At 41.4% G+C, this 25,465-nt stretch overlaps 1 pseudogene; it reads left to right on the forward strand.

The window, feature by feature from the left end:
• The first annotated feature begins 2,231 nt into the window (after positions 1-2,231).
• LOC113246598 (60S ribosomal protein L3-like) overlaps positions 2,232-25,465 on the forward strand; it is a 153,223-nt pseudogene continuing 129,989 nt past the window's right edge.

Below are 25,465 nucleotides of genomic sequence, written 5' to 3' on the forward strand. Positions count from 1 at the left end.
AAAGAAAGTAAATGGAGTCAAATTTCAAGTCTTGAATTTTGTTGAATCACCCTACTCCATCTGAACACAAGGGAACAGAAAAATTATATTTTGTTCAACTCAAATGCATGCAATTGAAAGGTATTTCTGAGAAACAAAAATGTCTAATCACTAGCTACCAGTTTGAGTTCTTCTATTGTAAAAATGCCATTTGCCAAAGAAAGAGACTCATTTTGATCTCCCAGGTCAAGGTGTGAGGACTAGGAAAGATGGGGGGGGCGGGGAGGAAGGGAAATCCCACCACCACACAAGTAAATCTTTGACCTAGTAAGCAAATACGTTTTTGTTGTTACTGCTGGGTAAAATGTACAAGTCTTCCAGAAATTAGACACTGTAATAAAAATGTACCAGCCCAAATTTAAATTGCTCACTAGACAGATGGTTAATTATATTCACAGCCACATATTTCACTGGGATAGTTTCAGACGCTCAGCCAGTTTTATTTGATTATCCAGTTTCCCAGTTAATATGTAAAATGACAGTTACTTAGGGCTTTTCTGTTCCCTTCTAAAAATATATTTTAAATAACTGTAAATTCTCCTCAGCCACGAGAACATCCCTGCTGTAAATAAAATGTTGATTATGGCACCCTATGCGTAAAAGATGTAAGGGAGCTTCATCCCCTGAAACCCAAATGGTCTCTGTAGTTCAGAGAAGACTATTGGAACACCTTTCCTCACCAAGCAAAATATTTCAGGAACTATCAGCACACTCTGCTCCTCCGCCAAAAACAACCGAGGAGATATTTAAATCACTGGTTGACATGCTTTCGATGCTTTTTAAAAACAGCTCTAGCAGCCCTACACACAAATCATGTCTCTTCAGATAAGAGTCTAGAAAATGGAACGTTAGGAAAAGGCCACATAGCTAAGTACACTGCTGTGCACAGAATTCAACAGTACGCTGGGAGCCAAAACCCAAAAGCAAAATATGAAACCCACTGATTCCAAAATGCAACCAGAAGCTCGACAAAAATCAAGTGTGCCGATGTTGAAATGGAGATGCCAATTTTTTTTTTTTAACTTCGAAAAAGACAGGAAACCTTGCGCGGGTGATTCGGTCCCTCACGAATCAGACAGAGAAGCAGTCATGCTGAAACCACTGGATTCCTCAGCAGAACGGCGCCAACTCAGCGGCGCGTTTTCCATACTTTCCCGGAGCGGGCCCTGCTCCCCACACCGGCTCGCGGCCTCCCAGCCCCACCGGGTGTGCGAGACCCCAGCGGACGTGTGCAGCGGGGCGCGGCAGAACGAAGCGCCAGAAGCCACGCAGGAAAGTGGCAATTCGATTGCCACCGAAAGCGGGAAGGGGCCGAGGGCCAATTTCCGCGAAGGTGACAAGCTGGGCGAGGCTCACTGGGGCCCCCAACACACACCCGCCCGCGGCCCTTGGTCAGGCGGCGTGTGCTGGGCGAGCGCTCGGTGGTTGGCAGGGCAGCCCCGAGCGCGTAGGGGGCGCTGGCGACCGTACTTCGCACCTTTGCCGCTTTGGCCCTGGTTCCCAGTGGCGGCCGCCGCGTGGGTTTTCCCGCTCGCGCGGAAGCGTGCGGTGTTGGTGCCAGTTCCCTGGCCAGGATCTCTCCGGCACCAGCCCGAAAGGAGGCGGCACACTGCTGTCTTCGATGCCGGGCTGTGTGCGTGTGAGCGCCAAGGCTCCGGCCCGCTCGCTTCCCCTCCCCCCCTCTCCCGGCGCAAGCAGAGGCCTTTCCTAGATTGCAGTGCCTATCAGGGCTAGCCGAGATCTCTCGCCCTTACTGCCTCGCTCCCTCGTACGCAGACACACAAATGCACACCATTCTCACACAGAGGTCTTCCCTTCCGTTTTCCCTTCCTCCTCTTTGAGCTTGGCTTCCCTCAATTCGTTCCACCCCTTGCCACCTCGAGCCAGCCGGGGAGCCTGAGAGAAGGCCAGGGAGCTGGTTGGTAACGCTCGTACTCACCTCACAGGCCGACTCAGGAGGCGCAAGTCACTGGCGGGCTCAGGCAGCGGGCGCTGGAACTAGCGCGGTCGCAGTCAAGGCTGGGCTGCCGCCGTCGCCGCAGCTGCTTGAGCTGCCGCCGCCGCCGCCGCCGCCGCCGCTGCTGCTACTGCTGCCGCCGCCGCCGCCGCCTCTGCCTCAGCTCCATGCGCCAGGCCCTCCAGGTGGACGCGCCTGTGTCCCTCAGGCGCCGCCGCCGCCGCCGCGGTGCTAGATGGTGTCAGAGCTGTCGGTCTCTGGCCCTGAAACTCCGCACCTCAGTGACTATGGGCTGCTCCCGGGTCCGAGCTTCGGATGCACCACCGCTCGCTCGGGCCGGGGCTACCTCAGCAGCGGGCTGCGCGCGCGGCGCTGGAGCCTCTCTCAGTGCGGTGGCTGCGGCGGTCCGCGGGAGGGAGAGAGAAGGAGGGAGGCTGCTACTGTCGCTGTAGTCGTTAAAGCTATTGCTAAATGCTGTTACTGCCGCTACTGCTATGCTACTGCTACTGCTACTGGTGTGGCGGTGGCGGCTGCTGATGCTGATGCTGATGCTACTGGTTTTCCGTCCCGGGTTCTCCCCCTGCCTCGTCCCCCCTCCCCCCTCTCTCCTCCTCCTCCTCCTTCCCCTCCCTCCGCTGCTTTTCTCAGAGCCTCGGCGGGCGCTGCCTCTTCTCCTCTTCTCCCTGAGATGCCTCTGCCCATTCAGAAAGGTGCCCAGAGTGGGACTGCCTCAGCTGCCACCATCGCTATTGCCCCTGCCATTGTTTCCTCTAACACGGTTGTTCTTGCTGGCCGCGTTTCCCCCCTCTATCTCCCTTCCCCACCACAGCCTTCCCTTTCCCTCCTGGTCTCTCTGTCTTGTCTACAGTCCCTTCCCCATGTGCCCCCTCCCACTCTGTCCGTCTGTCCCTCCCTCCCCTTAGGCGCCCGGGAGCGCGCACTGCGCGGCCACCTGTCATAAAGGGCGCGCACCCCCCTTCCCCACCCCACCCCGCCCCCCACTCGCATTCTTGCAGCCAGCCCAGTCCACAGCGCCAGTGGCGCGTTCTTTCCTAGGCAGACCTGTAGCCGGACACCACTCTCCCACATCTTTTAGGGCAGTTATGTGTACAGAGAGGGGCGCTCTGAAGTTTGGGGAATAGTCCAATGGCTTCTTCCACCAAGCATCTAACCATTCGATTTCTACCTACCCTTAACTTCAGAGCCTAGGCCCCCAGAGGGTTGGGTCATGAAGGGTTGGATGAAGGGCCATTCCCCCAGAGAACTGAAAAGGGGGGTTTTCTGGAATAAAGGAGAGAAGAAGGGAACATGAATACGCCAGGAAGGAAAAGGAATCTGCCGGACTCTGGTCATTAAGAAATCCCTTAGGTGATCATCACCCTTCAGAAATCCTGGGAACCCAATGGGAAATGGCAAGGGATTGTAGAGCAACTTAGAAGGGACTCTTGAGCACCCTGGAGCCCTGGGTGTAAGGTTGGGGCCTGAGCCTCTGAACCAATCACCACTAGGAGCCAGGGCAAGAGATGGAAAGGTTGGTGCTAGAGCAGAAGGGGTAAAACTAAGTTACTTTGTGTACACTTGCTCCAGCAGCCCATTGCCAAAACACAGCTTCTCCAGTCAGTCAAGGCCCAATTTCAGGCTGCTCTGCTGTTCCTCATTTTGCTGCCACCATTCCAGCTTTCAGACTGGATGTGTGCAACTTCTCACTTTCACCCTCAGCAGAGCCGTTATGGCCTGTCACACAACCCCTCCCCAGAGATAGCACAGGTTTGGTGGGTGGGATTTCTCTTTCCCTGGCAAAATACAAGAGGCAAATGTTCTAGATATCCCACTGTCAACAAAATACAGGTTTCCTTATCAAGTTTGTGACACTCTCCATGGGTCTTTCATTGCTGAGCAGTACAGTGTCTGTCTGGGCATAGGGGCCCTTTTACAATTTGTCATCTCCATGCCTTGGTTATTAACATTCCACCTGCTTGGAACATTCTTGTCCTTTCCCCCTCTCATTTCATATCTATGAAACTCATCCATAAATAATAGCTCATCCTTAAATAATGGACACTTACTGAGTCTTTATCATGTGCCAGATACCATGCTAAGCAATTTACGCAAATTATTTTACTTGATCTTCACAATTGTATTACTTCCATTTTACAATTGAGAAAATTGGGTCACAAAGAAGTTAGATATACACATCTTGAGAATAGAAACAATATCTTCTTTATCTTGCATTTGTTAAGCACTATGCAAATACATTTGCATCTTTCAGACACTGGGGTAAATATGAAGAAAAAAGGATTTGGCTTCTGCCCTCAAAAACAAAAGCAAATATTATTAAACATGTGAAATGCTACACCATATGTTGGCTGGATATCAATGGCCACAATGAATTGCTCTTTTCCTGTTGTTGGAAAGCACATTGTTTTCACCTGTATTAATCACATATGCTACTCTTCCTTTTTAAAATTATTCATTTATTAGTTACCAGTTATAATTTGTGTCAGTGCCCTCTACCCAAAGACTACCAGGAACACACCTATTGTTGAAAAAGTTAAGTTTATTACTTGCTACAGTGGGGGAAAATGCAATCATAGATGTTATGGGCTGAACTGTATCCCCTCCCAAATGCATATGCTGAAGTCCTAACTCCCAATACCTCAGAAGGTGGCTGTATTTGGAGGTAGGACTTTTAAAGTGGTGATTAAGTTAAAATGAGGCAGTTATGGTGGGCCCAAATTCAATCTGACTTGTGTTCTTATAAGAGGAGAAAATTTGTACACACAAAGAGACACCGGGGGCATATGCATATAGAGAAAATATGGTGTGAGGACACAGCGAAAACGCAGCCATCTGCAAGCCAAAGAGAGAAGTTGGAGGAGAAACCAAATGTGCCAATACCTTTATATTGAACTTGTAGGCTCCAGAACTGTGAGAAAATAAATTTCTGTTGTTGAACCACTCAGTCTGTGGTATTTTGTTATGGCAGCCCCAGCAGAGTAATACAAAAAGGAATCATGGGGTGTCTTAGTAAACGGGTGGTAGAAAAGGACTTATTACAGGTTTGGGGCTTTGGTTGGGTAATTCAGGGGGAGTCTTAGGAAGTAGGGGTTCATTCTGTATTAAATGCCATCAGCAAGCAAGGGCAATTGTATGATTGGGCATCTTAATAAATCTTATCTATAAGATTTGGGTAAAGTGGGGATAAGCTTTTGTGGGTGGTATAGTGAACTTGTTTTTGTCTATGCTTAGACTGCATGATGAGGTGGCCTTGTTTTATCTCATTTTATCATGTTCTCATAGTAAACTTGTCTGATGTTGATGTTTTGTGAGGTTGTGTATATCCAACAGGGGAACAACATGGCCTGCCTGTGTGTGCCAAGCCAGCTTTCATTTATCAGGAGTTGCTTTTTCCCCCCTCATATGTGACTACTTAACACCATTTATTAGTTGTAACTAACTTGGTCTTGGGCAAGTTACTTTACTTCTCTGTGCTTCAGTTTCCCCATCTACAACTGAGAGAAATGGAACTAAACATAGGGTAGTTGTGGAAACTAAGTGAAAGAATATACATGAGATCCTTTGAACAGTACGTGGTACATAGGCAGCAGTCATTGGATGTGGGCTATTATCCATTTTTGTTTTCCCCAACAGACCATTGAGCACAAATCACAAATTATTATAGTTATGTGTTGTTACTTTCTCCTTGCTAGACTTTGAACTCCTTGAGGGCAGGGATATTGTCTACTACCATAGTAATAATAGCCAACTTCTGTTGAGTGCTTTCAATGGTCAAAGCACTGTTGTTAGTTGTAGTTACTTCAAGAAAGCTTTTGAGGCCCTATCTCTATCTCTAGGCTAGCCTAGGTGCCTTCCTCTGTGCTCCCATTGCAGCTGGGTTTACCTTAAATTACTATACTCAGCATATGATACTAACACTGTCTACTTATGTATCTTCCTCCCCTTCTATACTGTTCACTTACAGAGTGGAGAGCAGGTACTTTTTATTTTACAAATAAAATATGTTTATATTTAAGGTGTACATTGTGATGTTTTGATATATGTATTCATTTTGAAATGGTTACCATAATCAAGCTAATTAACACATCCATGACCTCACATAGTTATATATATTTTTTTGGTGTGAACACTTAAGACAAATTCTCTTAGCAAATTTCAAGTATAAAATACAACATTGTTAACTAGTTACCACGCTGTACTTTAGATCTCCAGAACATACTCATCTTGCATAACTGAAACTATACCCTTTGACCAAAAAGTCCCCATTTTCCCCATCCCCAGCCCACAGTAAACACCATTCTATTATTCTCTGTTTTTATGAATTCAACTTTTTCAGATTCCACATAGAAGTAAGATTATGCAGAATTCATCTTTCTGTGTCTGGCTTATTTCACTATAATGTCCTCCAGGTTAATCCACGTCACAAGTGGCAAGATTTCCTTCTTTTTAAAGGCTGAATAATATTCCTCTCTGTCTCTGTCTGTCTGTCTGTCTCTCTCTCTCTCTTTCTCCCTCTCTCTCTCTGTCTCTGTGTGTGGGCGCAATATATTTTTTATTCATTAGGTTGTTTACATTCCTTGGCTATTATGGATAATGCTACAGTGAACATGGAAGTGCAGATATCTCTAGCACAACAGAGGCACTCAACATAAAGGCACTGATCAGAACTTCACTACATTCTTTGCTTTGTCTATGGTGAAACTCAGGTCAACACAGCTGTCTTGGCCAACGTCATCCCTTTCTGTGGGATTTTATTGACTAAAAAATTAATAAAGGAGCTCTTCTATGTTTGCTCTCCCTGTAAGGTAGAGCTAAGGCAAGAATCACTGTGAGACCTCAATGCAAGAAGGTGCCATTTAGGAACTATTGGTCCCTGCTATTTAACAGTCCATTGTAACATGTCCATTGGGGCAAATTAAGGTAATGAAAGCATATGAGACTGAGACCTAGAATCTTGGGTTTTGACCTTAATTTTGCCACTGACAAACTTGTGATACTCAGCAAATCACTGAACCTCTCTGACCCTCAGTTTTTCCATGGGGGAAATTGAGAGAATAATCTATTCACTGGCTAATAGAGCTTGATAACAAAGATTAAAGAGCATTTACTGGAATTTCTCTTTGGAGAAAACATTTAACTCCGCCATTACTTCCATGTTACCTGCCTGGATAATTCTTAGCCTCTGGAACTGGTACTCCAAAATTGCCACAGCCTTTCAGATACCAACCAAGCGTCACAGATTTTGTGGTTTTCAGCCTGCCATACTTCCTAACAGTCCCACAACTCAGCCTGTTCTCAGTGAAGGGAAATATAGTGTCTGGAAATTTGGGGGGCATAAGAGATTCTGCCATCCTGAAGCTGGACCCAGGAAGTTTCTTTTTATCATGCTGAGGACAGACACAGCGTGTTTTTCAGCTCAAATTTATGTTCTTATCCCAAAGGGGTGAAACAAGGTGAATGACAGAGTAACATTACCACAGTATCATGTATATATACAAGAGAGTAAACTACTCTATTGTTTTTCATATAATGTACTATTATTGTGCCCAGAGACTATATAATAATCATAATGATGATACCCGACTGGGACTTTATGGCATCTTTTCCTGGTGAATTCCAAAGAATGGCCCAAAGGAACTCAGGGGATCCAGATCTGAAACCAGCATTGCCTGTTCCTCTTATTTCAGGGGCAGCACCCAGAACATTGAGGGCTCCCATTAAATAGAATGGAACTGACAAGCTACCTCAATACTTCCCTCCTTTGTCCTAAATGGCATTTAAAAATCATAGCTCTCTCCCTCTTGACAATAGACAGATGTTTCATTTTTTTTTTCTGTCAGCAGCCCTAGCAGGGGCAAGGGAATCCTCATTCTATGAGTTATTCAGCTAGTGATTGGCTGGGGCCCTGTGTTAGGTATCAGGAGGAGAAAACAAAGATAGTTAAAGGCATCTTATTACCTCAAAGAAGCTATAGTCTATTAGCCTAGGGATGAAAATACAGGAAATCAATACTCTTAGGCTATGCAGAATGAGGGTTGAATGAGAAGTGAGAATAAGTCTGGACCTTTTTGGTCAGGAGACCACAGGAGTTTGGGAGGGTCCCTTGGCATGCACCAGATGTGGTGGCCTGGAGGGAGAAATAAAACTATGATAGGCAGTGAGGAGAAGAATATATTGAGCATGGGAAAGAGCATGAACTGAGAAAGTGCTGAGACAAGATGGTGAGAAATATATTTGGGAATCAGTGACATGTGTAGTGTGGCTGGAGCCAGGGCTTGCCCAGTTGCCAAATTTGGATAGGTTGAATGGGGCCATACTGGGGAGGTTTTGGAACTCTAGGATATTTTACCTTGAATTCTTGTTCTCAACTTTATAAATGTGGACAATAAAGGTCATAGCCATATACTGGATAGATAGCCAGATGAAGCACTGAATCTTTGGGTTCAGATTACAGCAATGATGAACATTTATGAATTATGATGAACTTTCACATACATCACAGTGTGTGTTCATGACAACATATTTAAAAACCAAGCTCAAATGCAAATATTCCCCTCATTGAAGCCTGCTTCCTTAAGCCTTAAAACAAACAAATAAATAAAATTTGTTGGTTGAACTCATTGTCTTTATGGTGGTAGAGCTGAGTTGCAACAGCTGAACCCACAAATTGAGAAAAGATGAGCAAAAAGCTGGTTCCAATCAAGAGTGTCTGGGGTGTCCTGACCCCATTTTCCCAGCATGCTCAGGTGCCTTGGCTGCTGTGCTCAAAGCCAGCCTAGGCAGAAACACTTCTGCCACTCTTTCAGGGTGAGCCTTTGAAACATGCTTTGAAACAGGATGAGTGACTCAAAGTTAGGGAATTGAGGTCTGGAGAAAATCATTTCCATCCTCAGTTGCCAAGGGCCATTGAAGAAGCCCTAGATGAAGCCACAGGCCAAATGTTTGTGGCCTGGCAGCATTGAGGAGGTCCTGAGCAACATGGGAGCAGAGGTGTGGGTGGTGAGGAAGTGTGTCCAGACTCAGGGCAGGACCTTGGACAGGGATCAGCAGGCGTCTTTAACCAGATCGTCCCACAGTGTAATACAGCTCTCCAGCATGCAGCTGTGTGCCCGAGTGGCACTGCAATCTGTGGATAATGTGTCGAATGTATGATGTGGGTTTTGGGCTTCCCGGGGTTAGGCACCACCCAGAGTGCCCTGCACAGCGTGAGCTCCTTCAGGCATAGACTCATAGGTCTTATTCAGTGTAGGAGGTATTAGAAGTGTCAAATGTACACTGTTAGAAATTGCAATGTAGTCTCGTGGTTTGAACAGTAGTCCTAGAGTAAGGAGACCTAACCAGACTGAGCTCCACTAGCCCCAGAAACATCTGGTCCAGGGCTTCTTGTACATGCTTATCTCTTCCCCCTTAAGGAAAGGATCTTAAAGGACTCCTTTTCATATAAAATCCAACACCTTAGCATGTACTTCATTCCCACACCCCCACCAACCCAGATAGAGGAAAGCAGGATAAGCTGTGTTGTAATAGAAAAGCACTGGACTTGGAATCAAATGACCTTGGGTTCTGTCCCTTACTGATGTGATTCTGGGCAGTTTTACTTAGTCTTCTCAAGGCCATAATCTTTTCATCTGTAAAAAGAGGCTAATAATAATAACATCTACCTCACAGAGAACTTGTGAGAAGTTCATGAGTTAAGGTGTATAAAAACACTTGGCAAGAGTCTTGGCATATAGTGGCATATAATAAATGTGTCTGTGCATGTACTCCAGAACTTTCTAAAATCTCCCTTTCTGCAGGAAGGCTTTCCTAAGTCATTGATGGAGAAGTTGTGAGCTTTCTTCTATCTACATTAGCAGTTCCCATAATATTCCCCTTTTGCCCTGTTAATAGCTGCTGCTCCTGCTGCTAATTTTGATAATGGTGGTGATGATGGTGATAGTGATAGTATAATGTGGAGAGTAATGACTGGCTCAGACCATAGAAAAATAATATAAAAATAATATAGGTAAAGGAAAATGAGGGAAAATTACAATAGGAAGGAAACAGAAGCTCTGGCTGGGTTCAAGGCCTGTCCTTCCCTGAACTAGCCTCTTCAGGTCCATCCACATAGGCAATCATGCCAAATCCCCAAGGACATTGCTCTGGGGCTTATGCAGTCTCTAAGTAGATCCTGCCCAGTATGGAGGATGTCCCCTCAACCTGGAATGCCCTTTTTGCTCCTCTGCACATCGAAATCCTTCTCTTCATTTAAGGTCTAGTTGAAGTGTCATATCCTTTCCAAGGTCTTTCCTTAGTCTTCCTGTATTATTTCCCTAGAGCTGCTCAATAAATTACCATAAACATGTGGTTTAAAACAACAGAAATTTATTCTTTCCCAGTTCTGGAGCCCAAAAGTCTAAAATCAAGGTGTCAGCAGAGCCATGCTCCCCTCAAGACTCTAGGGAAGTTCCTTGCCTCTTCCAAATTCTGGTGGCTTCTGGTATTCCTTGGCTTGTGGCAGCATAACTACAATCTCTGCCTCCATCCTCACATGACCTTCTTACCTGTATCTCTATTGTTTGTCTTCATATATAGACACTTGTCATTGGATTTAGGTCTTACCTAGTTAATCCAGGATGATGTTATCTCGAGGTCCATTACTTAATTACATCTGCAAAAATCCTTTTTCCAGATAAGTTCACATTCACAGGTATCAGACATTAGAGCTTGGACATATCTTTTTGGGGCCACGATTCAATGCACTACCACATCCTCCAGGACTGAATTAATATCGTTTTCTTTTGAATTTACACAGCACATTTGTCTTCTATATCATAACTGTGTGAATACAAGTCTGTCTCTCAGACCGAAGATCATATTCTTCAATGCCACAAACTATGTCTTATTCATCTCTGTGTAACCCATTGCTTATCCCAGTGCCTTACATATTTATTAGGTATTCAATTAATTGTTGTTGATATTTCAAAATGGTTGATTTACCTTTCACTCCCAGGATAAAGGGAAGCAGCTGTGGAAGGCAGGCTGGGTGCAACAATGTACTTCCTAACCATCAGAGTTATGATGTAGAATAAGTGCCTGCCTCTGGGAAAGTATTGGCTCCCCTATCAGCAGGAGGCAATTGTAACTCCCTGTAGTATTATAATTCAAACAGCAAGGATTTCTTGAGAGTTTCCCAAGTCAAACTATCCCGTCTCCGTTAGCATATCTTTTAGCATTTACTAATTCATTCATTTAATTGACTGAGCCCTTATGTGCCAGACACTAGGCTTGGCATGATATGGAGATACATAAATCCACAAGATATAGGTATTGCCCTTTATAAGCTTAGAATCTATCCAGAAGGAAAACATACACACATATGACATTTATGGGGCTGGATATAATCATCTGCAGATAGGTATAACTGATGTACTACTGCTAAGGATAAGTTAAAGAGACTATTCCCTAAATAGAACTTAGAACCATGGACTCAGTCAGGAAAACCTGACATTTCTTCCAGAAACATCTATTGTCCTTGGGTTTCCTCTGACACAATAGTAATTACCCAGGGCACATATACTTTGCTCATTTCATGGATCAAAATAAAACATCTCTGATACCACATTCTAACCACCAACCCTTTAAACACAAAAGTAACTCAGTTCTTTATATTGAAGTCCTAAGAGGGTAAGGTAGACCACCAAGAGGTCTATTTGCATGATGTCTCCTAGACACACACTACCCACCCACCATGAAAGACACTGTGAATAGGATTTTGGAACTGACAGTCCAGGATCCCAGATGCTGGAATTAAGATGGTTGAATAAAGTACGAACCTTTAACAGGCTGCCTGAATCTCCTGGGATGAATAGGAGTAAGGAGAGGAGAGTTGCAAGATATAAGTTCCCCTTTGGGGCCCAGAGACAAAAAGATAAGGAGCTAAGAATAGAATTGGGGCTGGGTACAGGAAAATAGTCTTGCTCACACATTCTCCCACATAAAGTAATGAAAAGTAGCCATAAGGGTGAAGGGATGGAAGGAGGAATCCTGGCATCAATCTAACCAGGGGAGGGATTGGAGCCAGGTGGTTGAACACTGTGGCTGAAAAGTAAACTCTTTAGCTTTCCTGTGGTGCTGTAGTTTTGGCCCATGAGATTTATAGTATTACCAGTGCACAGGTATGGTGCTTTATAATTTATAAAGTTATTTCCCATCTACTTTCACATAGCCTTTGGAGATTGTGATGTGATGCCGTAATTTCGTGTTACCATTTCATTTGCTACATAGTGTAGATAAAATGATAATTATTATATACTTACCATTTAACAGGAGAGGAAACAAGCCAAGAAGGTCAAGTGACTTAGTCCAGTCACATAGCTGATAAGTGATGAAGTTGAACCCTTACCGGAAATACACAACTACTTGCTGTTCCCAGAAGCTGCATGTGCTTTCCTGCATCTAGGATTTTGAACAAGTTCTTTGTTCTGCCTGGCATGTCCTTTACCCCTTCTCTGATGATCTGTTGCTTACCTGTCAAGGCCACCTTCTTACCCTCCCCAAAAGAATAATTAGATACTTACTCTGGACTTTTATGACACCTAGTATATTTTAAATCTCTATTAAAGCACTTATCTCCATGTATTACAAGTATTTGAGCAAGTGAACAGAGAATTTCTATCTCCTTGAGGGCAGGGACCTCACTTCCTTCTCTTTGTTTCTCTGATTTTCAGTCAGTGTTAAGCACTTATATTTGAAGGATAAAATGTTTAAATAAGTGAATGAGCTGAAGTTTTCATGCATACTTTTAAACCAGGCATGGCCCCACAGATGAATGTTCCTAATGGATGTCTCCAAAGAATGTTTGGTTCTTTTTTGAGCCTGGCTTAGTCAACATGCTTATCAAAAATCTGATGAGCCTGGGCCAATTGCCAGGCTCCTTATTCAACATGAAGTCACTGTGACCAGAACCACTGTCCCTACAAGAGGTTCAGTCCCTCAGGGTAGGTATAACCCTGAAGACAACTTATCCCACAGAACATGCCCTCATGTCTCCCTGACTGAACTCAGATGGCCCTAAAGATGAGGAGAGGGTTGGAGGAGGAAATAAGAAGGAAAAAAAGGCGAGTAGGGAAGGAAAGAGAAAAAAGACAAAGAGGGAAAGATGCAAGGGAGAGAAAGAGCTAGAAGGGAGGGGACATAAGAAATAAGATGTGCCACATTGAATCAGATGATGGATTAGTTTAATTGGTACTATCCTCATATAAAATAGTATTAATTGAGTTCCCAAAGCTGAGGCTTCTTGACATGCACTCTGACAGTGAACACCTATGGCCTTTATACTTTGCAAGAATAATAACAAGGTACAATAGACATAGTTTCTGGTGTGAGACAGATGTGGATTAAAACTCTGAGCTGTGGGCTTGGGTCTTGATCTCAGGGTCATGAGTTCAAGCTCCGCTTGAACAAAAACAAAAACAAAAAGCAGAAAACCCAAAAAAACCCTCTGAGCTGTGGGGCTTTGGGCATGGAATAACTCTCTGAGGCTCAATTTCCTCACCTATTGTATGAGGATAGTATCTACATTGCAGGGCTATTTATTTTATGAAAATTAGTGGTACTATATATAAAATACTTGGTAAATAGGCAGTCAACAAATGATAGATACTATTATTATGTGTTGTCAGGAGGTTGCATAGTGAAAAAAGCACAGACTTTGGAGAAAGACCAAGGTTTGAACCCTATTTCTACTATTTACTGGTCGCATTTCATATCCTCCTTCTGAGAAATTAACTCCATCACCCTTTGAATTACTACTAGGCAGTGTAGTATGAAAGCTAGGAGCATAGCCTTAGAGTTTTAATCCTGGTTTATTGTGTCACCTTGAGTAAATCACTTAACATTTTTGAACCCCAGTTTCCCTATCTGTAAAGTGGGAGGAATGAAAATAGTACCAATTTCCTAGGGTTGTTTTGGGGATCAAACGATTAATTTATGTCAAATGCTTAAAACTCTTCCTGGCAGATACTAAGACTTCAATAAAAACTAGCTATTGCTACCCTGAAATACTTTCCATATTCATCATCTCATTTATTTCTCACAACATCCTGTGAAAGGTGTATTCTCATTCTCATTTTACAGGGGAGGAAACTGAGGTTCAGACTTGTTCAAACTTGTACAGGTAGTAGATGACAAAGCCCAGACTAAAAAGTGTGCTATAAATTCTCCCTTCTCTCCACTTTAAACCCAATGCTACATTATTTCTCAGTGCTTTCTTTAAAGCCATGCAATGTGTCAAGTGCGTTGGGAACTCATTCTGGAAATGCAGCATCGACTCATTGTCTATAAACATGCTGATGGACTTTGACTTGCTTATTTATTAGAGGAGACATGACTTCTGAACATTCAGCTACATATCACCACCTATGAAAGCCAGATCCACTGCTTCCCTGCCTTGCAGAAGTCATTGAATATTGTCTTCCCCCAGAAGTCAGAATTATCTTCCTTTGTGCATTTGGTCATTCTGCCAATGTGCTTTCAACTTTGGCCTAATCAGCTAGAATTTAAAGCTCTAAAATATTAATTTCCACAAACATGTTTGCAAACCAGAAAAGTTGGCTAAAAACACATTTCTGTAAAGAGAATCCTAATTCTCTAATTCTCTATTGACTTCCATTATAAAGTTAAAGGTGTATTCCTATGGAAACTGTCCCCACAACACACTGAATCAAAAGATTTTCATGAAAAAGGCTCAACTATATTGTGTTGGCAAGGACTGGGCAAGATTGGGCAGTGTATGAAATGTACTTGAAAACAAAGTGCCATATAAATAGAAGATAGTACTAGTAGTAACAGCAGTATAAACATCCACTCTTGGTCTCACAGCCATGCTTGCCTATTTTCAGCCTCTGGAAAGTAGTAGGAGCCTCCTTGCCTTAGATCTGTAGCACCCTCCTTCTCAATAACTACCATCAGTACTCCTAATAGTGCTTCATTGCCTTTTTTTAAAAAGATTTATTTATTGATGTGAGAGAAAGAGAGTACAAGCAGAAGGGGGGAGGGTCAAGGGGAGAGGGAGAGAGACACTCAAGCAGACTCTATGCTTAGTGTGGAGCCCAATGCAGGGCTCAATCTCACAACCCTGAGATCAGACCTGAGCCAAAACCAAGAGTCAGATGCTTTAACTGACTGTGCCACCCAAGTACCCCCATGCTTCATTGCTTTAAAAAAAATTAAGTAAGCTCTAGGCCCAATGTGGGGCTTGAACTCAAGATCCCCAGATCAAGAGTCATATGCTCTATTGACTGAGTGAGCCAGGCGCTCCATGTTTCATTGTTTTTTGATCTTCATAGCACTTAATCATCTAACATACTAATTATTTTACATATTTGTGTTGTTTATTTTCAGCCCCTATTCTATTAGAATGTAGGCAACACAATAACACATACGTATTTTTTTCCTATACTATTGTATCCTCAGCACCTGGAATAATGCCTGTTACATGGTAGGTGTTCAATAAGAACTTGGTGAATGAATGAAGGGAGGAAGGAATGAATAGATGAATGAATGATGAGTGTTGCACCTGATTAGTTTCTCCACAGGCTCCAGAGTGCAACAGAAATATCGCTTCCTCAAGGATGCTTTCCTGCCACTTTTGTATTGGTTGAATCCTCCTATCAAATCTTGTTATAGCAGCCTACGCTGTTCCTATAGAGCACAATTGCAATTAAATAACAAATTATATAATATTTTGTTTGGTTTCTGTCCCCTTCCAGATGGAGGCTTCACAAGAGCAGGGATTTCATTGAGTTCACCACTATATCCTCAGTGTCTAGAATAGAACCTGGCACAGAGTAAGTGCTTAGTAGATAAGGTATAAATGATTGAATAAAAATTGCACCATTTATGGGATGGAGCAGAGGGTCTTAGCTTAAGCGCATACCTTTTAGCACAGGATTCAGACTTGTCTAGAGGACTGATGGGGTAGTCTCTTTAGGGATCTATTTACATGAGAGACTGAGAAGTCTTCTGGAAAATAATTCAGCCTAAGGAAAAAAAGAATAGAAGCCCACAAGATCGGATCAATAGCATGAGAGAGAAAGGTAAAACTGAATAGAGCTCTGGTTGCAGTGTCTACCACTTAGCTTGTTCTTTGGCCCAGATCTTGGGACACTCAAGATCTGATTTTTAAAGTGTGTGACAGGAGCAAAAACAGTGACAGCTCTTTTGCCAAAAACAGAGCAGATATAAGAAACATAAGGCAGCCCTGCTTTGGGAGCTTTCTTATTAAATGTAGCTCGAAAATGGAGGCATATACTGGCTCAAAGAACGCACATGGTGCAGGAAATAGACCCTTAACATTAACTTCTGGTGGTAGCACCATCGTTCGTGTACAGTGACAGTGGTGGCAGTGGTGGCAGCGATGGCAGCAATGGCAGAAGTAGCTACAGGAGCTCTGGAATAGCAGAGGCCTTCAGCTAAGTAGCACAGGAAAAAGAAAATGGTGGAAAACAAGCTTCAACTGAGAGGACTGTACTTGTAAGCACATTTCCCGGTAACACTTAAACATAAGTAGGTTACAATATTCTAGTCCCTGCCCAGGAATTTACTTTATAGAATTTACTTTGCCAACTCTAGGATGTTCTCTGTCCTGTAATCACCTAGTCTCAGCTGCCCCAGTCACTCCAGCAATTTTCAGCATCATTCATCTCTCTCTCTCTCCCCCCATGCTTTCAACTGGTTATGGTTTATTTTTTAATTAAAAATAACAACTTTCCTGAGACATAATACACATACCAAACATTTCACTATTTTAAAGTGCTTTATTTTTTAAGTTTTTTATTTTAATTCCAGCATAGTTAACATACAGTGTTATATTAGTATCAGATACACACCATAGTGATTCAACAGTTCCATACATCATGCCATGCTCATCAAGACAAGTGCACTCCTCAATCCCCATTACCTACTTAACCCATTTCCCCATCCACCTCCCCTCTGGTAACCATCAGTTTGGTCTCTATAGTTAACAGTCTGTCTCTGGGTTTGCCTCACTCTTTCTCTGTTTTTCCTTTGTTCATTTTTTTTTCGTTCTTAAATTCCACATATGAGTGAAATCAAATGGTGTTTGTCTTTCTCTGACTGACTTATTTCACTTAGCATTATACTCTTTAGCTCCATCTGTGTTGTTGCAAATGGCAAGATTTCATTCTTTTTTATGGTTGAGTAATATTCCATTGTATGTATGTACCGCTTCATCTTTATCCATTCATCTATGGATGGACCCTTGGGCTGCTTCCATAATTTGACGATTGTAGATAAATGCTGCAATAAACTTAGGTGTGCAGGTATCCCTTCAAATAAGCGTTCTCATATTTTTGAGGTAAATACCCAGTAATGCCATTACTGGGTCATAGGTATTTTTAGCTTTTCTTTTCTTTTCTTGTTTTTTAGAGAGAGAGAGAGCATGAGTGGGGGGGGAGCAGAGGAAGAGGGAGGGAGACAGAGAATATTAAGCAGGCTCCCTGCCCAGGGTGGGGCCTGATGCAGGGCTCAGTCCCACAACCCTGAGATCATGACCTGACTCAAAATCAAAAGTCTGATGCTTAACTGACTGAATCCCCCAGGGGCCCCTATTTTTAACTTTATCAAGAACCTCCATACTATTTTCCACAATGACTGCACCAGTTTGCTTTCCCACCACCAGTGCACAAGTGTTCCTTTTTCTCCACATCTTCACCAATACCTGTTGTTTCTTGTGTTTTTTATTTTAGCCATTCTGACAGGTATAAGGTGATATCTCACTATACTTTTGATTTGCATTGCCCTGATGATGAGTGATGTTGAACATCTATTCATGTGTCTGTTGGCCATCGGTATGTCTTCTTTGGAGAAATGTCTGTTCAATTCTTCTGCCCATTTTGTTATTGGATTATTTGTTTTTAGGGTGTTGAGTTGTATTAGTTCTTTATATATTTTGGATACTAACCCTTTATCAGATATGTCATTTGCAAATATCTTCTTCCATTTAGTAGGTTGCCTTTCAGTTTTGTTGATTGTTTCCTTCCCCGGGCAGAAGCTTTTTATTTTGATATAGTCTCAATACTTGACTTCTACTTTTATTTACCTTGCCTCAGGAGACAGATCTGAAAAATGTTGCTACAGCTGATGTCAGAGACTTTACTGTCCGTGCTCTCTTCTAAGATTTTTGTGATTTCATGTCTCACATGTAGGTCTTCAATCCATTCTGAGTTTAATTTTGCATATGATGTAAGAAAATGATCGTTTCATTTTTTTGCATGTAGTGGTCAGGTTTTCCCAACATTATTTATTGAAGAGACATCTTTCACATTGTATATTCTTTCCTCCTTTGTCAAATATTTATTGACCATGTAACTGTGGATGTATTTCTGGGTTTTCTATTCTGTTCCATTGATCTATATGTCTGTTTTTGTGCCAGTACCATATTGTTTTGACCACTACAGCTTTGTAATATAAATTAAAGTCTGGAATTGTGATACTTCCAATTTTGTTTTTCTTTTTCAAGATTGCTTTGGCTATTCAGGGCCTTTTGTGTTTCCATACAAAACTTAAAATTGTTCCAGTGCTGTGAAAAATGCAGTTGGTATTTTGATCGGGATTGCATTAAATGTGTACATTGCTTTATAGATGTTTTAAGAATATTTGTTCTTCCAATCTATAAGCATGGAATATCTTTACATTTCTTTGTGTCATCTTAAATTTCTTTCATCAATGTTTTATAGTTTTCAGAATATAGGTCTTTCACCTCTTTGGTTAAGTTTATTCCTAGTTATTTTATTATTTTGGTGCAATCATAAAAAAGATGATTTTCTTAAGTTTTCCTTCTGCTGCTTCATTATTAGTGTATAAAATGTAACAGATTTCTGTACATTGAATTTGTGTCCTACAATTTTATTGAGTCCATTTATCAGTTCTAGTAGTTTTTTGATGGTGTCTTTAGGGTTTTATATATATAGTACCATGTCATCTGCAAATAGTGAAAGTCTTACCTCTTCCTTATCAGTTTGGATGTCTTTTATTTCTTTTTGTTGTCTGATTGCTGTGGCTAGGATTTCCAGTACTATGTTGAATAAAAGTGGTGAGTGTGGAAATCTTTGTCTCATTCCTGACCTTAGAGGAAAAGCTATCAGTTTTTCCTCATTGAGGATGATGTTCACTGTGTGTTTTTCATATAAGGCCTTTATTATGTTGAGGTATATTCCCTCTAGACCTACCATGTTGAGGTTTTTTACCATGAATGGATGCTATATTTTGTCAAATGGTTTTTCTGCACCTATTTAGATGATCATATGCTTTTAATGGTTAAGGAATGTATTATTTATTGTTACTTATCATTGAGCAATACCCTTCATATGGTTTTCATCCTTTCTCTTTTTGACGTGTTGTATCACACTGACTGATCTGATCTTGGAACCCAAGAATAAATCCCACTTGATCACGGTGAATGATTTCTTTAATGTACTGTTGGATTTGGTTTGCTAGTATTTTGTTGAGGATTTTTACATCAGAGATTTGTGATGTCTTTATCTGGTTTGGGTAACAGGGTAATGTTGGCTTCACAGCATGAATTTAGAAGTTTTCCTTCCATTTCTATTTTTTGGAATAGTTTGAGAAGAATAGGTATTAACCCTTCTTTAAACGTTTGGTAGAATGCACCTATGAAGCTGTCTGGTCCTGGTTTGTTGGGAAATTTTTGATTACTGATTCAATTTCATTGCTGGTAGTAGTTCTTTTCAAATTTTCTATTTCTTCCTGCTTCAGTTTTGGTAGGTTACACATTTCTAGGGATTTATCCACTTCTTCTAGGTTATCCAATTTGTTGGCATATAATTTTTCATAATATTCTGTTATGATTGTATTTCTGTGGTGTTGGTTGTTATTTCTTCTCTCTCATTTGTGATTTTCTTTGAGTCCTCTCTCTCTCTCTCTCTCTCTCTCTCTGATGAGTCTGGCTAGAGATTTGTCAATTTTATCGATCTTTTCAAAGAACCAGCTTATGCTTTCATTACTCTGTTCTATTGTGCTTTTAGTTTCTATATCATTGATTTCTGCTCTAATCTTTATGATTTCCTTTCTTCATCTGGTTTGGGGTTTTGTTTGTTTTCTTTTTCTAGCTCTTTAGGTGTAAGGTTAGGTTATTTGAATTTTACCTTCTCCTTGAGTAGACCTTTATTGCTATATACAGCTCTTTTAGAATCACTTTTGTTGCATTCCAAAGATTTTGGACAATTCTGTTTTCATTTTAGTTTGTTTCCATGTACTTTTTATTTCTTCGTTAACCTACTCATTGTCTAGTAGCATTTTATTTAACCTCCATGTATTTGTGGTCTTTCCAGATTTTTTCTTATGTTTGATTTCTAGTTTCATAGTGCTGTGATCATAAAAGACTAATGGTATGACTTTGATCTTTTTTAATTTATTGAGGCTGGTTTTGTGACTGAATATGTGAACTATCCTGGATAATATTCCATGTGCATTCAAAAAGAACGTGCATTCTGCTGTTTTAGGATGAAATGTTCTGAAATTGTCTGTTAAGTCCATCTGTTCCAGTGTGTCATTCAAAGCTACTGTCTCCTTGTTCTTTTCCTGTTTGGATGATTTGTCCATTGATGTAAGTTAAAGTCTCCTTCTATTTTTGTATTACTATCAATTAGTTCCTTTATATTTGTTATTAGCTATTTTATGTATTTGGGTGCTCCCTCATTGGGTGGATAAATATTTATAATTGCTATATCTTCTTGTTGTGTTGTCCCCTTTATTATTATAGAGTGTCCTTCCTTGTCTCTTGTTACAGTCTTTGTTTTAATGTCTATTTTGTAAGATATAAGTATTGCTACCCTGACTTTCTTTTGACATATATTTGCGTGATAAATATTTCTCCATCCCCTCACTTTCAATCTGCACATGGCTTTAGGTCTGAAATAAGTCTCTAGGGGCACCTGACTGGCTCAGTTGGTAGAGCATGTGACTTTTGATCTCAGGGTCATGAATTTGAGCCCCATATTGGACATATGTTTGAAATGAGTCTCTTGTGGCTAATACATGGGTGGGTCTTGTTTTTTTTCCTCTCTGTCATCCTATGTCTTTTGATTGGAGCATTTAGTCTATTTACTTCACAGTATTTATTGATAGAGATGTATTTATTGCCATTTTGTTACTTGTTTTGTGATTGTTTTTGTAGATTTTCTCAGTTCCTCTCTTGTCTTGCCTTCTTTCATGGTTTGTTGGCTTTCTTTAGTTATATTCTTGGATTCCCTTCTTTTTATTCTTTGCATATCTATTGCTGGTTTTTGATTTGTGGTTACCATTATGTTTGTGCATAATATCTTCTGCATATAGCAGTCTATAGTAAGTAGATGGTTACTTAAGTTTGAACCCATTCTTTATTCCTCTCATCCCCATGTTTTAGGTATATGGTGTCATATTTTACATCCTTTTATTTTTTGAATCCCTTGACTGATTTTTACAGGTATACTTATTTTTATTGCTTTTGTGTTTCCTACTTTTCATACTCTCAATTATGGCCTTTTCTTTCTATTCAAAAACTCCCCTTTAATATTTATTTTAGGGCTGGTTTACTGGTCATGACCTCCTTTAGTATTTGTTTGTCTGAGAAACTCTTTATCTCTCCTATTCTGAGTGATAGCCTTGTTGGATAGGGTATTCTTGGCTGCATATTTTTTCCTTTCTGCACTTTGTTGTTGTTTTTTTTAACCTGAAGCGTGTTATATTTTTTTAATTTTTTTATTATATTATGTTAGTCACCATACAGTACATCCCTGGTTCCTTTCTGCACTTTGAATATATCATGCCAATCTCTTTTCGCCAGCAAAGTTTCTGATGAAAAATACACTGATTGCTTTATGAGGTTTCCCTTGTGTGTAACCATCTTCTTTTTTCTTGCTGCTTTACATTTTTTTCCTTATCACTACTTTTTGCCATTTTAATTACTCTGTGTCTTTGTATAGACAGACCTCCTTGAATTGATTTTGCTGGGACTTCTCTGTGCTTCTTGGATCTGGATATCTGTTTCCTTCCCTAGATTAGGACAGTTTTCAGCCATTATTTCTTCAAATAAATCGTCTGCCACCTTTTCTCTCTCTTCTTCTTTGGGAATAATGTGAATGCTATTATGCTTGATGGAGTCACTGAGCTCCCTAAGTCTATTCTCATTTTGCTTAATTTCTTCCTCTCATTTATTCAGCTTGATTACTTTCCATTAGTTTGTCTTCCAGGTCATTAATTCATTCCTCTGCTTCCTCTAGCCTGCTATTTATTACATCAAGTATATTTTAAATTTCATTTATTGTGTTCTTCATCTCTGATTTGTTCTATTTTATCTCTTTTTAAGGGTTTCATTGATGCCCTCCACTCATTTCTTAAGTCCAGTGATTATCCTTCTGACCTTTTCTTTAAATTCTTTACCAGGCATATTACTTATATTCATTTTGCTTAGGTCTCTTGCTATACTTTTGTCCAGTTCTTTCATATGGGACAGAGTCCTCTGTATCCTCCTTTTGTTTAATTCTCTGTGTCTGTTTTTCTGTGTTAGGAAATCCATCTATGTCTCCTGCTCTTGAAGGTAATGACTTTATGAGGAATCGGTCCTGTAGTGCCTTGCCGTGCAGTACCCCCTATTCTCCAGGACCAGGTACTTCAGGGAGTGTCTCCTATGTGTGTTGCATGTGCCCCACTGTTGTGTCCTGGCTGACTTTTCCTTCAGTCCCATCATCTGCAGAGGCTGTCTTTGTCTGTTGTGGGCAGTGTTTGGTCCCCAGCAGAGTGTGATGCATTTTAACAGGTGTGTGCTGTTCTGCCTGCCCAATAAGACCTGCTTCTGCCACAACTGAAACTGAGGCCCCGGGTGGGAAGAAGCGGTGCTGGTGGGACTAGAGCTGGTCTTCTGAGGGAGGAGACCTGCAGCACAAGGGCTGAGGCAAAGGTGACTGAGACAAAGGGTGGATACACTGAAGCCAGTGGGTGCAGGGCATGGTGTAAGCAAGTTAGGTAGACAGTGTTGTCCCTGTGCTGGTTCTTGCAGGTGGCTTTGTGTTTATGCTATGGAGCAGGGGAGGGAGATTATGCCTGTCACCTCCTTTGCTCCTGGAGGGATCTTCCTGGGATCTCTGCCTTTCTAGGCCATGCTCTGTGATGAGTAAATAACTCTCTCTCCCTTGTGCCCCAGGCATTTTTCAGACTGCTGTATCCATGCTGTATGTAGATGGGCTGTTTGGCATGCTGTCTTGTTAAGGGCAGGCTCTCAACTTCCTAATGCCCTCTCGGATCTCCAAGAGCCACCCTCACTGATTTTTAAAATCCAGGATTTAAGAGTGAGGAGTTAAAACGGTGGAAGTGTAGAGAGACCCTAAGCTTGTCTCATCCCTTGAACATAGCTGGTAATTATCAAATCATTCTGAACACCTGAGAAATCAATCAGACACCTGAGAAAATAAACACTTCAGGTCTACAAGTAGAAAAGCAACCACTTTTTGGAAGGTAGGAAGTGTGGAGACTTGAATCCAGTGTGATATAGCTGAGGGTATGACGGTGCAGAGATTCTGGATAAAGAGGCTACTGCAAAGTATAATAAGCAATGGAGTGCAAAATCTGAACTTTTAGAAGTCTGTTACTGAGGGGGACCTGCCTGGCTTAAAGGTGCTCAGGTGTTGTAGCAGGGCAGAATCCTAGGAGTGACAACATGGTCTGAGGATTCCCTGGGTCACAAAAAGATCAGGTGGTCCCAATGTGTTGCACTGTACCCAGGCATAGGAACAGGAAAGCCTCCTGGGAGGAGTGGGGCTTGGTGCTAATTTTCTGTTCTGTGTTGCCATAAACTGCAAACCACTGCCTGTGGCCAGACGTTCCCCTGGAGGAACAGTGGGGATCTGCACCATGGGAGTCCCTAAAATTAGGAGTTTTGAAATGCAGTTGCCTGCTTAAAAAAAAATGCTTGGATACATGCAGGGTTCAGACAGAAACCAGGGACACAACAGGGCTGATTGATTGCTCTTCTGTGAGGGCTCACTGGAGAGTGGGGGATGCAAATTTTAAGCTCTAGTGGTAGAGAGCAGGGCACCACCATATTCATCCCACCCATCAGCACTGAAAGATGAGCGTTCATGAGCACTAAACCAGCCCTCCAAAAATTTTAATGGGGAATCCTTGAGTAGAGAAAAAAAAAGACCAAAAGTATCAAAGACCAGAAAGAGCAGAGAGCATCACGAGAAACACTAACTCTACAAGTAACAAAATGGCACTAAATTCATATATTTCAATAATCACTCTGAATGTAAATGGACTAAATGCTCCAATCAAAAGACATAGGCAATCAGATTGGATTTTTAAAAAATCTATCTATATGCTGCCTACAAGAGACCCGTTTTTAGACCTAAAGACACCTAAGATGAAAGTGAGAGGATGGAGAACGGTCTATCACATTAATGGATGTCGAAAGAAAGCTGGAGTAGCAATACTTATATCAAATAAACTAGATTTTAAGCCAAAGACTGTAACAAGAGATGAGGAAGGGCATTATATCATAATTAAGGGGTTGATCCATCAAGAAGATGTAACAATTATAAATATGTATGTCCCCAACTTGGGAATAGCCAAAATATGCAACAATTAATAATAGACATAAATAAACTCACTAATAATAACACAAAAATAGTAGGAAACTTTAACACCCCACTCACAGCAGTGGACAGATCATCTAAGCAGAAGATCAACAAGGAAACAAGGGCTTTGAATGACACACTGGACCAGATGGACCTCAGGAAGCAAGAGAAGTCTCAAATATGTAACCTAACCTTACACCTAAATGAGGCAGAAAAGGAACAGCAAATAAAGCCTAAAACCAGCAGAAGAGAAATAATAACAATTAGAGCAGAAACAAATGATATAGAGACAACAACAACAAAATAGAATGGATTAATGAAACTAAGAGGTGGTTCAACAAAAGAATTTAAAAAATTGATAAACCCCTAGCCAGACTTATGAGAAAGAAAAGTTAAAAGACCCAAATAGATAAAATCATGAATGAAAGAGGAGAGATCACAAACCAACACCACAGAAATACAAACAATGATAAGAGAATAGTATGAAAAAATATGTGCCAACAAAATGGGCAACCTAGAAGAAATGGACAAATTCCTAGAAACCTACAAACTACCAAAACTAAAATAGGAAGAAATAGAAAATTTGAACAGATGCATAACCAGCAAAGAAATTGAAGCAGTAATTTAAAAATCTCCCAACAAACAGAAATCCAGGTCCATATGGATTCCCAGGGGAATTCTATGAGACCTATTTTTTTTAGAGATAGAGAGAAAGAGATAGAGTGAGAGTAGGGGGTGGGAGAAGGAGAGAGAGAATCTTAAGCAGACTCCATGCCCAGTGCAGAGATGAATGTGGGGCTCAATCTCATAGCCTGAT

This window comes from Ursus arctos, chromosome X (genome assembly GCF_023065955.2).
Source record: "Ursus arctos isolate Adak ecotype North America chromosome X, UrsArc2.0, whole genome shotgun sequence".
Taxonomy (NCBI): domain Eukaryota; kingdom Metazoa; phylum Chordata; class Mammalia; order Carnivora; family Ursidae; genus Ursus; species Ursus arctos.